Source organism: Salvia splendens, chromosome 7 (assembly GCF_004379255.2).
Source record: "Salvia splendens isolate huo1 chromosome 7, SspV2, whole genome shotgun sequence".
Lineage (NCBI taxonomy): Eukaryota > Viridiplantae > Streptophyta > Magnoliopsida > Lamiales > Lamiaceae > Salvia > Salvia splendens.
The window spans coordinates 19,531,624-19,545,413 of NC_056038.1; the positions used below are offsets into that span (position 1 = coordinate 19,531,624).

Sequence of the window (13,790 nt, forward strand, 5' to 3'; positions counted from 1 at the left end):
AGGATGGCACATTTCTTTCTGGCAAGCAACCTTCTAGGTTATATCAACACCACGGTCACCATGATCGAATTGTATTTTATGTGGTGCATGATCAAGAAGGTCAAGGTACATCTAGGGTACTGGTTAGACCATTCATGTCACAAGATAGCTTATCACCCTGTTCGCCATCTATATGCTTGCCACCTGCTGGGAGGGTATTTGATAAGGAATGTTATTCCAAGGCTGACAATCCCAAGATCTTCCATCAAGATGTGCGATGATCTGGTGGTTTGACACGAATTACCTCGTTAGTATTGGAATTATGAAAAGGAAAGAGGGCGTAGTGGTATTTTGTGAGCATGAACAGTCGGAGGAAGAAAGTGAGGAGAAGGAAAGCGAAGAGGATGATGAGCCCGAGGAAGCTGCAAAAGTGAAGACTCCTTCAGAGAGATCATCTCCTACCGAGGCAAAGCCAACAACTCCCGAGGTGCAACCACAATCAGCCGAGAAGAAGCCAGAAGGCACGGAGGAGAAATGGCAGAGGATAATCGAGTTCATGATGCAAAAGTTCAGCGAGGCCAATGAAAAGAAACAAGCGTTTCTCGAGCTCCAGAATAAAAATATGACTCGAGCACTCTCTCTGATAGAGAGGATGACAAATCTGGTTGAGCAGAACAATCAATTGGCTCTCCAACTCTTATCCCCTACCTCTACCTCAAAAGGAAGCCAACCCCAAAAAACCACTCCAGAGACAAACTCTACCAGGGCACTAAGAAGAAGGAAGATCACCACCACCACCACCAGCCAACCACCATCTTACCTACCGACCTCTTCCATGGCAAAGAGGATCAAGTTGGAGAAGCAGTGGGAGCCAGAAAAAGAACTAAACTTGCATAACCAAGTAATCTTTAGTTTCTGGCCAAGACTTACTTCTTTTCAGCTTGAGCATGATACTTTCTGCCTTTATATATATGCTGACTATGCTTCTACCCACATGTTTATTTGTTTAGTGTTTGTTTATTCATGTTCTTCCCCCACTTAGCCCATTTCCTGGTTTAAGTGTGAGAAGGCTGTCTGTTTTCCTTGGTATTATGTTTATGTATATTTTGTGTCCTTCCCACACTTAGCCCATTGCATGGTCCAAGTGTGAGAAGTTTTTGTTAAAGATATGTTTCAGTAATATAGTTTTATGTCTGTTCTTCTCACACTTAGCCTTCTTCTTGGTCTAAGTGTGAGAAGTTCTTTGTTGTTTATGTTTTAGTTGTGCATGTTTAGAGTTTGACATATTTTTATCTTCTCCCACTTAGCCCAATGCTTGGTCTAAGTGTGAGAAGATTTTTATCTGCTTTTGACACCAACCACCATGTTTTCCACTTCATCAAGTCAGTTGAGGACAAGCTGTAATGAAGTGGGATGGGGGAAACAGTTGGTGTAGTTATTGTCAAGGTTATGTGTTTAGTTAGGAATCTTCTGCTAGTGTTTTGCTTTATGTGTTTTCAGAAAAGAACTGGTTTAAGAAAATAAAGGCAAGATTCCCTTAGTAAGAGTGATTGAAGAGAAGATGCATGTTGATTTGTGAGTTTCCCTTCTTTAATAAACCAAAATCTGCTTGGAATATGTGAGGAAGATAGAAGTAGCTTTAATCTAATCCCTCTGTGAAGCCCTCTAAAATGTGAGTTAAAAGCCAGAGTAGAACACTTTCTACTAAAATAAAAAAAAATAGAGAGGCTGCCATTGATGCTTAGAGGGAAATGACACAAGCTAGTGAGGACTAAAGGCAATAAGAACAACCAGTTGAGCTTAATTCTTTCGAACCAGATGAACCTGCCTCACTGTAAGGGCACCCCCTAGTTACACCTTTTGAGCCTGAAATATGATCATCTCAACTTTGGAAACCATAAGCCTTCATGTCATGTGAACAAGGGGATAGACTAGGGCAACTCACCGTTGGGGATAAGAAATAGGTTGTGAAACAGGGGAGTATAGAACAGAGAATTAGAGAGAAAACGAGCAGGAAACATTGTAACCTGACCCATACAAAAAAGAGAGAAAGGCAGAAAAAGAAAGTTAGAAAATTAGCAGGAAGAATGTATAACCTGATCCACAAAAAAAAGAAAATAGAAAAAAAAGAGAGAGGGCAGAAAAAGATGTAACCTAACCCTAAGAAAAAGTTAGATTAATTAGACAAAATGGCCAAGGGTAGTTCCAAAGTTTCAGATTGTACATAGGGTGTTTGTTATAGTTTTATCCCTAAGTTCACATGTCCTTCACATTTCTATATAAATCATGAACTTAGAACCCATAGGACCCTCACCTTTATATACTACAACCCTTGCCCCATTACAACCTAAATAAAGACCTTAAGGAGTTAGCTTCTGTCAATAAAACTCTAGTATCAATGGTGTGACAAAATGAATGAGAGAATGGTCCTAACAATTCTAGTGAAGATTGAGTGACCCAGTGAATCCAACAGTTGGGAAGATAGAGCTATCTTGACAAACGGACAAGCATGATTAAGTAGAAGAGGGGAGGGAAAGCAATCTGAGACTGTAGACGATTGGATTGACCTTAAGCTTGTGGAGACGATTGCCAAACAACATAAATCAGTTCTGTCCTTTCTGTCTCTTCAATGTGTTTAGTTGCTTATGTGTTTTTCCTTTCTAGATCTTTTACATATGTGTGCTTGTTTACTGTTTCTAAATACGAACCATGCTTTGAAACTTACCTCTTTTCTTTTTTCTTTTCTTTCATACTTGAGGACAAGTATGGGTTAAGTGTGAGCAATATGATGAGGCTTGTTTCACGCATGTGTTTAGCTTAAAACTATATCAAATTCTGTAAACTAACGTCCAATTTTGAGCCAGGTGTGTGTGAAAATCCGCCATATTCAGAAAATGAGTTGATCAACTGGGTGGACGAATGGATCAGGAGAAGGAGCCAAAATGCTGCGCAAATGGATCAAGTTGGAGCAAATGACATGCAGCGGGAGCACCCAATGAGAAGACTGATACGTCGCATAAGAAAGATCCTCAAGGGCAAAGGGTAAAGCAGACTTTTCAGAGAACAAATGCCCTAAGAATCAAGACCTCACGCCTTCCTATAAATGGAGATAGAGAAGGAGGAAGGAGGCAACTTCCAGGGCGACACTTATTAGTTTTCAGCTCTCTTTTAGAGCTGCAATTGGGACCTCCAAATACTTCATCTTCCTGATTTCCGTCACACACACTTGGTCCTGTTCTAGTGTAGTTTAGTTTAGTGGTAGTTTGGTGTTGGTTTTCGCTTTTAATCGTTCTGTTCTTGCTATTCCACTTCGAGAGGAAGTGATGAAACAATTTCCTGTTTTGTTGTTTGTTTTTTAGTTTACTTTTAATGTTGTTGACGCTTTGAGGTTTTTGATTCAGTAGATTTGAAGCTATGTTTTCGTTTTTAGCTGATGTGTTCTGTTTCATTCATGCTACTTCTGATCTGTTTTTGGTTTCCGTTTTATGATGCACAAGTGTCTTGTTTCATGTTGATTTGGTTAGATCTGAGTTTTCAATTCACGTTTCTGTTTAGATCTGGTAGCTGATGTTTTATTTCTGCATGAGTATGGGTTGGTTTCTAGTTTACGTAGTTGTAGGTTAGATTTTAGGGGTAGATCCAAGTTTACAAGTTGTTATGGTGTTTCTTTTTCGTAGCTTTTCAGATCTACTTTTTACTTTATTTTTCATGTTGATTCGGTGAAGAAGACAAAGTTGTTAAAAAGTTTTCACTTTATTGTACACTTTGCAGGGGACTGATAGTCCCCCGTTTATGCTGTTTGTCCATTTATGAAAAGTTTAGCTGAGTTGATCAAGTAGTTTTAGTTTGGTCTAATGAGTAGATCAGTTTAGTTAGTTTAGTCTCTAGTCAAGTAGTTTAACTTAACTCACCCCCTAGAAAGTGTGGCCGCAACCATTCTCATTCCGTGTCCAACAACAAATGTCAAACGCATCATCTCTGTGGGATCGATCTTTACTTCCCTAAGCTAGTTAATAGTATTGTGGGTTAAGGTTTTGAGAACACCTTTTTTTAGATCTTCAGTTCATCTCACTCAAGTCAAATCTAAGTCGAGGTGATCAGCCTGAGTTTTCAGTGGATCTATTCACCGACATTTTGCAGGTAAAAGACAAGCATAGGCCAGCTAGATCAGTTTGATGATTTAACTTGAGCAAGCTACGATGATAAACGAAAATTATGAAAGTGAAGACTAGAAAGATGTCACACGAGTTCTTCAGGGAGTATATAGTACTATATTTTATGGCATCATAATTTTCTTAGCTTAATTTTGATCGATCATAAAAAAACGTAGTGGATGTTACAAGTTTTGGTATTAGAGCCTAGGTTTAGGCAATCCTAGACTCTTGATCGGATTAAGTTGTATTATAAATGTGTCATATAGCGTTTGACTCACGTTCTATATCATTGACCTTATGTAGATCTTATTGTATACCTATAAGATAATCAAATTTGGATTTAGCATCAAGTGTATATATGTAGCAATAATAATTAATAGTGAAACCAAGCAATTGATCAAATACAAATTTTACGAAATTATAAATTATTTAAAGCTATATGAAGTTTTATGAAATAATTATATGAGATGTTGTATCTAAAATTATATGGATGGATTAATACAATGTGAGAGTATTATGTGAAGATATGTGTTAATGAGTGAGATGATGAAGTCCCATGACTATATATGAATTATGTGACTATCAAATTCATTTGTATTATTTAATACGGAATTGGAATCTAGAACTTGAACAAATGTAATATAATTAGTTAGGGATTAAAATAATATATTCTTTTTTCCTGTGAAATAGTAATAGTGACAGTAGGTTAGTTGAATTTATGTTAATAGTTAAATGGCATGAAATAAGGTATTAAAAGATCGAAGTTTGTACTATGTGCTAATAATTGTTCAAAGTAAATCTTGGTTGACTTTATTATGTGTTTCTGTGTGAAGCGTGAACTGATTGCCTAAATCTGTTAATTTTTTTTATGATAAAATTGCTTTAAAGGAGATACAAGGATTACCTTAAGAGATGAGACGTAAAAGCGATATTTGTCTAGCTCGACTCTTACAAAAATTCCGAAGACGAAATTTCTTAAGGGGGAAATAGTCGTAACACCCTAAAAATTGTAAACTAGGAAAAAAAATGATGATCAAATAAGGAAGGAAAGAAAGAAGAGATCAATTGAAAAAAAGCTCATTCAACTCTTAAAACCTTGAAAAGTACTAGAAAGAAAGAAAGGAAAATAAAAATATGAGAAAAATAAATAGAGAAAAGGATGGGAGTAGTAATTAAGAAATTCTCTCCATCACGCGAGCTCGTCGCTGTTATTGCCTCTCCGGCACGACGTACCTAAGCCGCTGGCCTCCTCCATCTTCCTTCTCTTCCAATCTCCATGGAAGTGGGATTTAAAGCAGAAAGTTCAACACGCTCAATCCCAAAGCTTGTGAAATTAAGGTAACTACTGATTTTAACCCACTTATGCTATTCTCTATGATTGAATTAAGAATCAACGTGGTTGAATCTCAAATCTTGTGAAAGAAATGAATAGGACTGAGTACTTACCTTCTCTTGCCTTGGTGAGATTGTTCTAGTTACTTGGTTTGGGCAATAATTTAGTCTCTAACCTGTAAATTGAAGTTGAATTGCAAATAAAAGTTGAACTTTGGAGATGAATCAGGGCTGGTCTAAAACCTTGGGATGAAATAGAGAACTTAGTTTGATGTATTTAATTGTGCTTTGGAATTATGCTGATTGATAGGTGTAAATATGATTTTGTTTAGAACTTAAGAAAGAAAGAAAGAAGAATCTGAAGCTTATGTTATGGGCTATAAAGAACTATGGAGAAGATGATTATTGATCTAATGTTTTGGAAGAGTGTCCGTGAGTTAGGAAGAGAAAGAAGGGGAAATATGTCTTGCTTGATCTATAATATACACAAATATATTGTTGAGCATGAAGTGTTTGAGAGAATTACTCAATGACATGCAAATATGAAATAACTTGTAGTACTTTATATCATCCTGCCGGACTGTACTGGTTACTGTGGAAGTTAAAGAATGGAGAAACAAGAAGAAAGACTTGGCATGAAGAGTAAAGTGAAGAGTGAAGAAGCATGCTCATTCAAGGGATAAAATGGACGTGGAGTTTGGTTGCTGTGAAGCATGCGAGTGCTGACTCACCATCTAGTCAGCACCGGGTTGGTTAGGAAGTTTGTTAGAAGTTAGTTACTCCACCAAAATATCTTGTGTTAGTATAAATAGCTGGCTTGAGAGCTTTGTATTTTGATTGAAGTTTCATGAATAAAATATCTCTTTCTCTCAATCCTTGTTATCAAATGGATCGTATGAATCCAGTTTTATGAATTTCACATAGTATCTGAGCACATTTAAACAAATTGCTTCTGCTTATCTTCTTCTTCTCTGCGATGGCTCGCAATCCTCGTGGTGTTAATGGGGCTCCAATTCCTCTGATGGAAGATAGCTTGAGTCTGTATTATCTTCATCCAAGTGATAATCCAAGCTTTCAGCTGGTTCCTCACGTTCTAACTGGCTCCAATTACATCAATTGGAGCAGATCCATTACCACGACACTTTTGGCGAAGAATAAGCTTGCTTTCATCAATGGCACTCTTCTTCGGCCGGCCGATGATGATCTATTATTTCCGGCGTGGCTTCGATGCAATAGTATGGTTGTATCATGGCTCATGAACTCTATTTCAGCCCAGATCTGCTCAAGCATCATGTATATCGACAATGTGCATGAGATCTGGTCTGATCTACGTGATCGTTTCTCTCAACTGGATACAACCAGAGCTTATCAACTGCGGCAGAAAATTATGTCGCTCACGCAGGGAAATGATGATATTAACACCTATTTCACCAATTTGAGGATACTTTGGGGTGAATATAGGCATTCTCAACCTATTGCTTGGTGTGTTTGCGGCACATGTCGATGCAATGGTGCATCCAAATGGCATACATACCAAGAAGAAGAGTGTAGTATGCAACTTTTGATCGGCCTCAACTCAAGTTTTTCACAGATCCGATCGAGCATTTTGTCTATGATTCTTATACCTTCTTTATCGAAGGTTTTCTCCCTTGTTTTACAGGAGGAAAGGCAACGCACAATTGATGGCAATGCATCCTCTACATTAATTGTCACTCCTTCAATGAGTGAACAACTATACTCTGCTAATGCTACTCAATCTTACAATAGAAGCAGGTTATGCTCTCATTGTGGTAAAACTAACAATGGATAAATGCTTTGCATTACATGGATTTCCACCAAGCTTTGGCAAGGGAAAGGGGAAGTTCAATGCTAAGGATAGCAATTTCTCAAAATCTGTCAACTATGTGGAGAATAGCTGATGAATGTGATAAGGCTACTATCACCACTAGTGTTGTTGCGCCATCTCCTGAGTAGTGTCAACAGCTCATTCATCTCTTGCAGACTCAACTTGCTGCTACTGCCACTCCCTCTCTATCATCATCTTCAGCCTCACCAAATAATCCTCCATCCACAGTACTATCTCTTTTATTCCTTTTGTTGCTTCAATAACTACATAAAATCCTCATTACCTGCTAGATACAGGAGCCACTCACCATGTTTGCTGTGATTTATCCATGTTTGACACTTATTCATCCATTAAAAATGTTTCTGTGCATCTTCCTAATGGTGCAACTGCCTCAGTTACACATATTGGTTCCATTACCTTAAACTCATCTATAACTCTTCTATCTGTCCTTTGTGTTCCCAGCTCCACCTTTAATCTCATCTCTATTAGTTCCCTAACTTCCTCATTTCAATGCACTGTTGTCTTCACTCACAATTCCTTCGAAATTCAGGGAGCTTCTCAGGCAACTGTGATTGGGAGGGGTAGCAGTATAGGGAATCTATACACTCTAGAGATTTTTTATCCAAAAAAGAATCGAGGTTCTTCTATTCCTTCAATTTCTTCAGCTGCTTCTTCTTATTTCTCAGCCTCTTCTGTAATTCCTTGTGCAAATGTTGTCACTGGAATTGATGTATGGCATAAAAGGTTGGGACATTTATCCTTTGACAAATTAAAATCCATGTCTGATGTCCTTCATTTCACACATAAAACTATCTCTCTGTGTGAGATTTGTCCCCTTGCAAAACAGAAACACTTTTCATTTGTGAGATCAGATAGCATAGCTGCTAATTGCTTTGATCTTGTACATTGTGATACCTAGGGACCTTTCAATACTTCCACCAATCAAGGTTTCAAATAGTTCCTCACCTTAGTGGATGATTGCTATAGATTTGTTTGGATCTATTTGATGCAAAACAAATCTGATGTTGGAGTAATACTACCTCAATTCTTTAATACAGTTCTCATTCAATTTGGGATGAAAATAAAAGCCATTCGGTGTGATAATGCACCTGAATTCAATATCCTCTTTTGGTACTGTCATACAACACTCATGTGTTGAGACTCCTCAACAAAATGCCAGGCTAGAGAGAAACATCAGCACTTATTAAATGTTGCTAGGAGTCTGCTTTTTCAATCTTTCTTGCCTATACAATTTTAGGGGGATTGTATTCTTAGTGCCTCTTACCTCATAAACAGAATCCCTTCTTCTATTTTACCAAACAGTTCAACCCCTTTTGAAGTCCTTTTCCAGAAAGCACCATCTTACTCACACTTAAGGGTGATAGGGTGTCTGTGCTATGCCTCAACCCTTCAAAAAGGCAGAGACAAATTCTCTCCTAGAGCAACTAAGAGCATTATACTCGGATATCCTTTAGACTTCAAAGGATATAACCTGTTGGATTTGATGAATATGCAAGAATTCATCACAAGAGATATAGTCTTCCATGAGGATGTTTTTCATCTCTCACACTTAACTCCATCTCATTTTCCAAATTCTCCAGAAATACCAGAAATGAATCCAGATACTTCACTCCCATCTCCTGATATTCCATCAGACAATAATGATCCTTCTTCATCCTCATCTAGCCCAGAAAATAATAGTTCTAACTCCAATACTTCTAGAACTGGAAGAATCATAAAAACACCATCTCATCTCACTGACTTTATCTGTAATTCTGTCAGTTCCAATTCTTCATATCCAATCTCTGCTTACTTCACTCTATCCAAACTTTCTCCTGAGTATCTCAAATACATTATCCTCATGTCTGCCATTTATGAGCCCACTTCATATAACCAAGCCTCACAATACCCTGAGCGGCAGCAAGCTATGCAAGATGAGCTTTCTGCATTTGCGAGAACTGAGACCTGGTTTTTCACTGTCCTACCACTCGGGAAAATACCTATTGATTGTAAATGGGTCTACAAAGTCAAGTATAATCCTGATGCATCAGTTGAAAGATATAAAGCAAGACTTGTGGCCAAGGGCTTCACTCAACTAATGTTGGGTTACAAACCCATCCCACATCGGATGAGTGAGGGAAGTTGGAAGGTGTATATAATTCCTGTCCAACCCCAATTAGTTTGAGGCCTTTTGGGAGTGACCCAAAAAAAAATCCGTCAACTGCAACATTAGTTTGATATTGTCCGCTTTGGGTCAAGCCCGCACGGATTTGTTTTTGGGTCACTCCCAAAAGGCCACAAACTAATTGGGGTCGGACAGGAATTATATACACCTTCCAACTTCCCTTACTCATCCGATGTGGGACGGGTTTGTAACCCAACAAACCTCCCCTCAAACCGAGACCACATCGGGAACGCAGTCGACACGAACATGGGTCGTTCCAGCCCTGGCCCCTGGGTCATCCTGGGCCCGACTCTAACCCGAGTCCTTCAGGGCCCGACCCTAACCGGGGCTCATCCAGGCACAACCCATAGCCACCTGGGCTCTGATACCACTTGTTAGGATCGTCGACTGCAACATTAGTTTGATATTGTCCGCTTTGGGTCAAGCCCGCACGGATTTGTTTTTGGGAGTGACCCAAAGCGGACAATATCAAACTAATGTTGCAGTCGACGATCCTAACAACTAAAAGGTGTAGACTTCCTAGACACCTTTTCTCCTGTGGCTAAACTGACTACAGTGAAGCTTTTGTTGGCTCTTACTGCAATACATGGGTGGTCACTATCTCACCTTGATATAAACAATGCTTTATTTTATGGAGATATGAAGGAAGATATATACATGACCCTTCCACCAGGCTATAAAGTGGACTGGCAGACTGTTGAAGGGGTAACTCCTCAATCAACACTAGTTTGCAAGTTAAAAAAGTCTCTCTATGGCTGAAAGCAAGCTTCTAGGCAATGGTACTTAAAATTTTCAGAGGTCTTGAAAGACTTTGGTCTGCAACAGTCTGCATCAGACCATTCATTCTTTTTCAAGAATGATCACACTGGTTTCTTTGGCATTGTTGTATATGTTGATGACATCTTAGTAGCCACAACTGATCCTGAAATGACAGAGAACTTCAAGAGCTTCCTATCACAACACTTTAAATTCAAAGATTTGGGAGTTCCTAAATACTTTCTTGGAGTTGAAATAACAAGAAACTAGAAAGGAATTCTGATATCTCAGACAAAATATGTCATGGACTTGCTGAGAGACACTGAAATGCTAGGATGCAAGCCTTCAGCAGTACCTATGGATCCATTAAAGAAACTGAGAATGGATTTAGGAAAACACATGGAAGATGCATCAAAGTATAGAAGACTCATTGGCAGATTGCTATACTTGTGCATCACTAGGCCGGATGTAACATTTGATGTCCATAAATTGAGCCAATATGTATCCAAACCTACTGATGAACATTGGGAAGCTGCAGAAAAGATTTTGAGATATTTAAAGGGATCTCCAGGCCATGGATTATTCTACTCAACAGCAAACTCAACCTCAGTATCTTCTCTGATGCAGATTGGGCATCATGTCAAGACACAAGAAAATCAATGACAGGATATTGCTTGTATCTTGGGAGCTCTTTGATATCTTGGAAGGCCAAGAAGCAGAATACTATTTCTAGATCATCAGCAGAAGCTGGGTATAGAGCAATGGCACAAGCTACATGTGAGGTAGTATGGTCTATAGCTTTACTTGCTGATTTTGGGATCAAAGTGGAGAAGGTTGTACCCTTATACTGTGACAATCAATCAGCTATATACATATGCTCCAATCCAGTAATCCATGAGAGGACAAAGCACATTGAGATAGATTGCCACATTGTGAGGGAAAAGTTCTTGGAAGGGGTTATTAAGCCTTTACACATCAGAAACAACTTGCAAGTTGCTGATATCTTCACTAAGCCCTTGGGACCAATGGTATTCCATTCTATACTCAACGAGATGAATTTTGAGAGCCTCTACAATCCATCTTGAAGTGGCATGTGAAATTAAAGAATGGAGAAACAAGAAGAAAGACTTTATGCATGAAGAGTAAAGTAAAGAGTGAAGAAGCATGCTCATGCATGGGATAAAATGAATGTGGAGTTTGGTTGCTGTGAAACATGCGAGTGCTGACTCACCATTTAGCATGCGAGTGCTGACTCACCATATAGCCAGCATCTAGTCAGCACCGGGTAGGTTGGGAAGTTTGTTAGAAGTTAGTTACTCCACCAAAATATCTTGTGTTAGTATAAATAGCTAGCTTGAGAGCTTTTGTATTTTGATTGAAGTTTCATGAATAAAATCTCTCTTTCTCTCAATCCTTGTTATCAAATGGATCGTATGAATCCAGTTTTATGAATTTCACAGTTAGATTCGGTCACCCCAAAGTGATGAAATCCTATTATAAAATTTATTTAGTCATTATCATCTCTTAGGAAGGCCACTTCAGAATTTCAACTCATTTCATTAACGTTTGCTATTTTCAAAAATTCTTGGAAAACACTCGCCAGAATCTGTCATAAGCTGGCAAGCTGTAATAAAATGTTCATTACTACCTAATCCCTTGGAGTTTTGGGATTTACCTTTTTGTAAATTAAACTAGACATCAAGAGGTTTCTTGTGGTATAGGGCTCTACTCCTATGTTGCTATGAGCAAAAACAGTTTATTATTTAAAGATAGTGTAATGCAGTGAATTTTGAAAGCTCCAAAAGTTGAAAGAAGAAATAAAATTATTTTTACTAACTAAAGGTTAATTTTTTGGGTGGAAATCTTCTTTTGCGGAGGTCTAATTGCATATATGTACAATTATGTAATAATGTTTGTGAAAACATATGAGAATAAACACATGATAATGCATCCCTATATATATGTATTTATTTCCTTTTTGTATCTTTTGTTCTTTGTTCTTTCTAATCTCAGCCCCACGATTTTGTCATCCGACGGTTAGATTGGTGCCACGTGTCATTTAATAATCAGATTTTCAGTTGAATAATACACACCGACTAATAATGCACCATTATTGTGTAATAATGAAGATTTTCAGTTGAATAATGCATACCGACTAATAATGCACCATTATAGTGTAATAATCCAGATCATCTGGACCGTTGATGAATGAGATCTAACGGCCCATATTAAGAAGAATAAAAGATCTAAGGGATGAATAGGAGAATAACGCTCCCATATATATATATATATATATTTGGTAAGAGTTGGATATTTACATGCTAAACTAGCTATGTGTTTGCTCGAGATCGAATTATATACGCGTTATAGATGATATGATTGATGTGTGCCCAAGTGAAGGTGATATATGGCTCATTGAGATCTATGTGGAATTAAATGACTAATGATATAAAGAAGTAAATGACATGGATGGATATATGTGTTTACGCGTTATACTAATTCTGTTATTGCATTTAGAATATGGTGTGTTCTTTGGTTATGCAATGTGCGGTCATAAGCTATTATTTATCGCCTGGATATGTGTGGTTCAGGATATCGAAAGAAATGAAATTTACTTCAATTAATTGATTCGATAATGTCAGAATAAGTTGTGGATATACGGTGTTGAAATTATTGGAAAGAAGTGTTGAGAAGAGATAAATGGTGTGTTGGAAGGAAAAACAGAATATGACAAATGGTGTGAGGGGAGGAAATGATATGTGAAATGATATGCGATATGTGGTGTGATTGAAGGAATTAATATGGGATATGTGGTGTGATTGGAGGAAATAATATATGGTGTGGTGGGAGGAATTAATATGTGATATGTGGTGTGATGGGAGGAAGTATAGTGTCATATATGGTGTGATGGAGGGATTTGAACAACCTAATGCTGGTGCATTTGTCTTAGCACGTATATATGTGTCGACAATACATGTTTAATAATATATGAGTTTATGTAAAACATCTTTTATAATTTGATAGGTTAATATATCATACATGAAAACAAATTCTTTTATATGGTTCTGTTGAGTGATATTATAAATATTGAAAACCTGAGGCTTGCTAACATTATTTATGGCATATGTGAAGTTTCATATTACTAAACACTCTTGTTGACATGGTTTGGAAATATTTCATCATAGATGAAGATTTGACTGCTAGTACGAGTATGTTGATACAATTAATTATGTGATAATATGTGAGTTAGCACTAAAGTGAGGATACGCTACGTAAATGAGGTAATAAGATTCCATGAAATGGCCTACGAGAATCTATGATGATTCTAGATATAACGATAGTAAACCTGATGGAATTTCGAGGACGAAATTCTTTTTAGGGAGGAAGAATTGTAACATCCCAAAAAAATGACCATAAACAGAATTTGCTATTCGGATGAGAAAATCGATGAATTAGAGCTTTCAACGAATAACTTAATTATCGGAAATAATAATAATAATTTACCATATGATGTGAAATAAGGAGGATTGTTTTAATA

The 13,790-nt window shown here is 37.6% G+C and overlaps 1 long non-coding RNA gene across 1 annotated transcript; it reads left to right on the forward strand.

Moving 5' to 3' along the window:
* Positions 1 to 5,120: 5,120 nt before the first annotated feature.
* Positions 5,121 to 6,338, forward strand: LOC121740846. Its single transcript, XR_006037687.1, has 2 exons — positions 5,121 to 5,471; positions 6,024 to 6,338. It is a non-coding gene; the product is annotated as an uncharacterized LOC121740846 (long non-coding RNA).
* Positions 6,339 to 13,790: the final 7,452 nt, after the last annotated feature.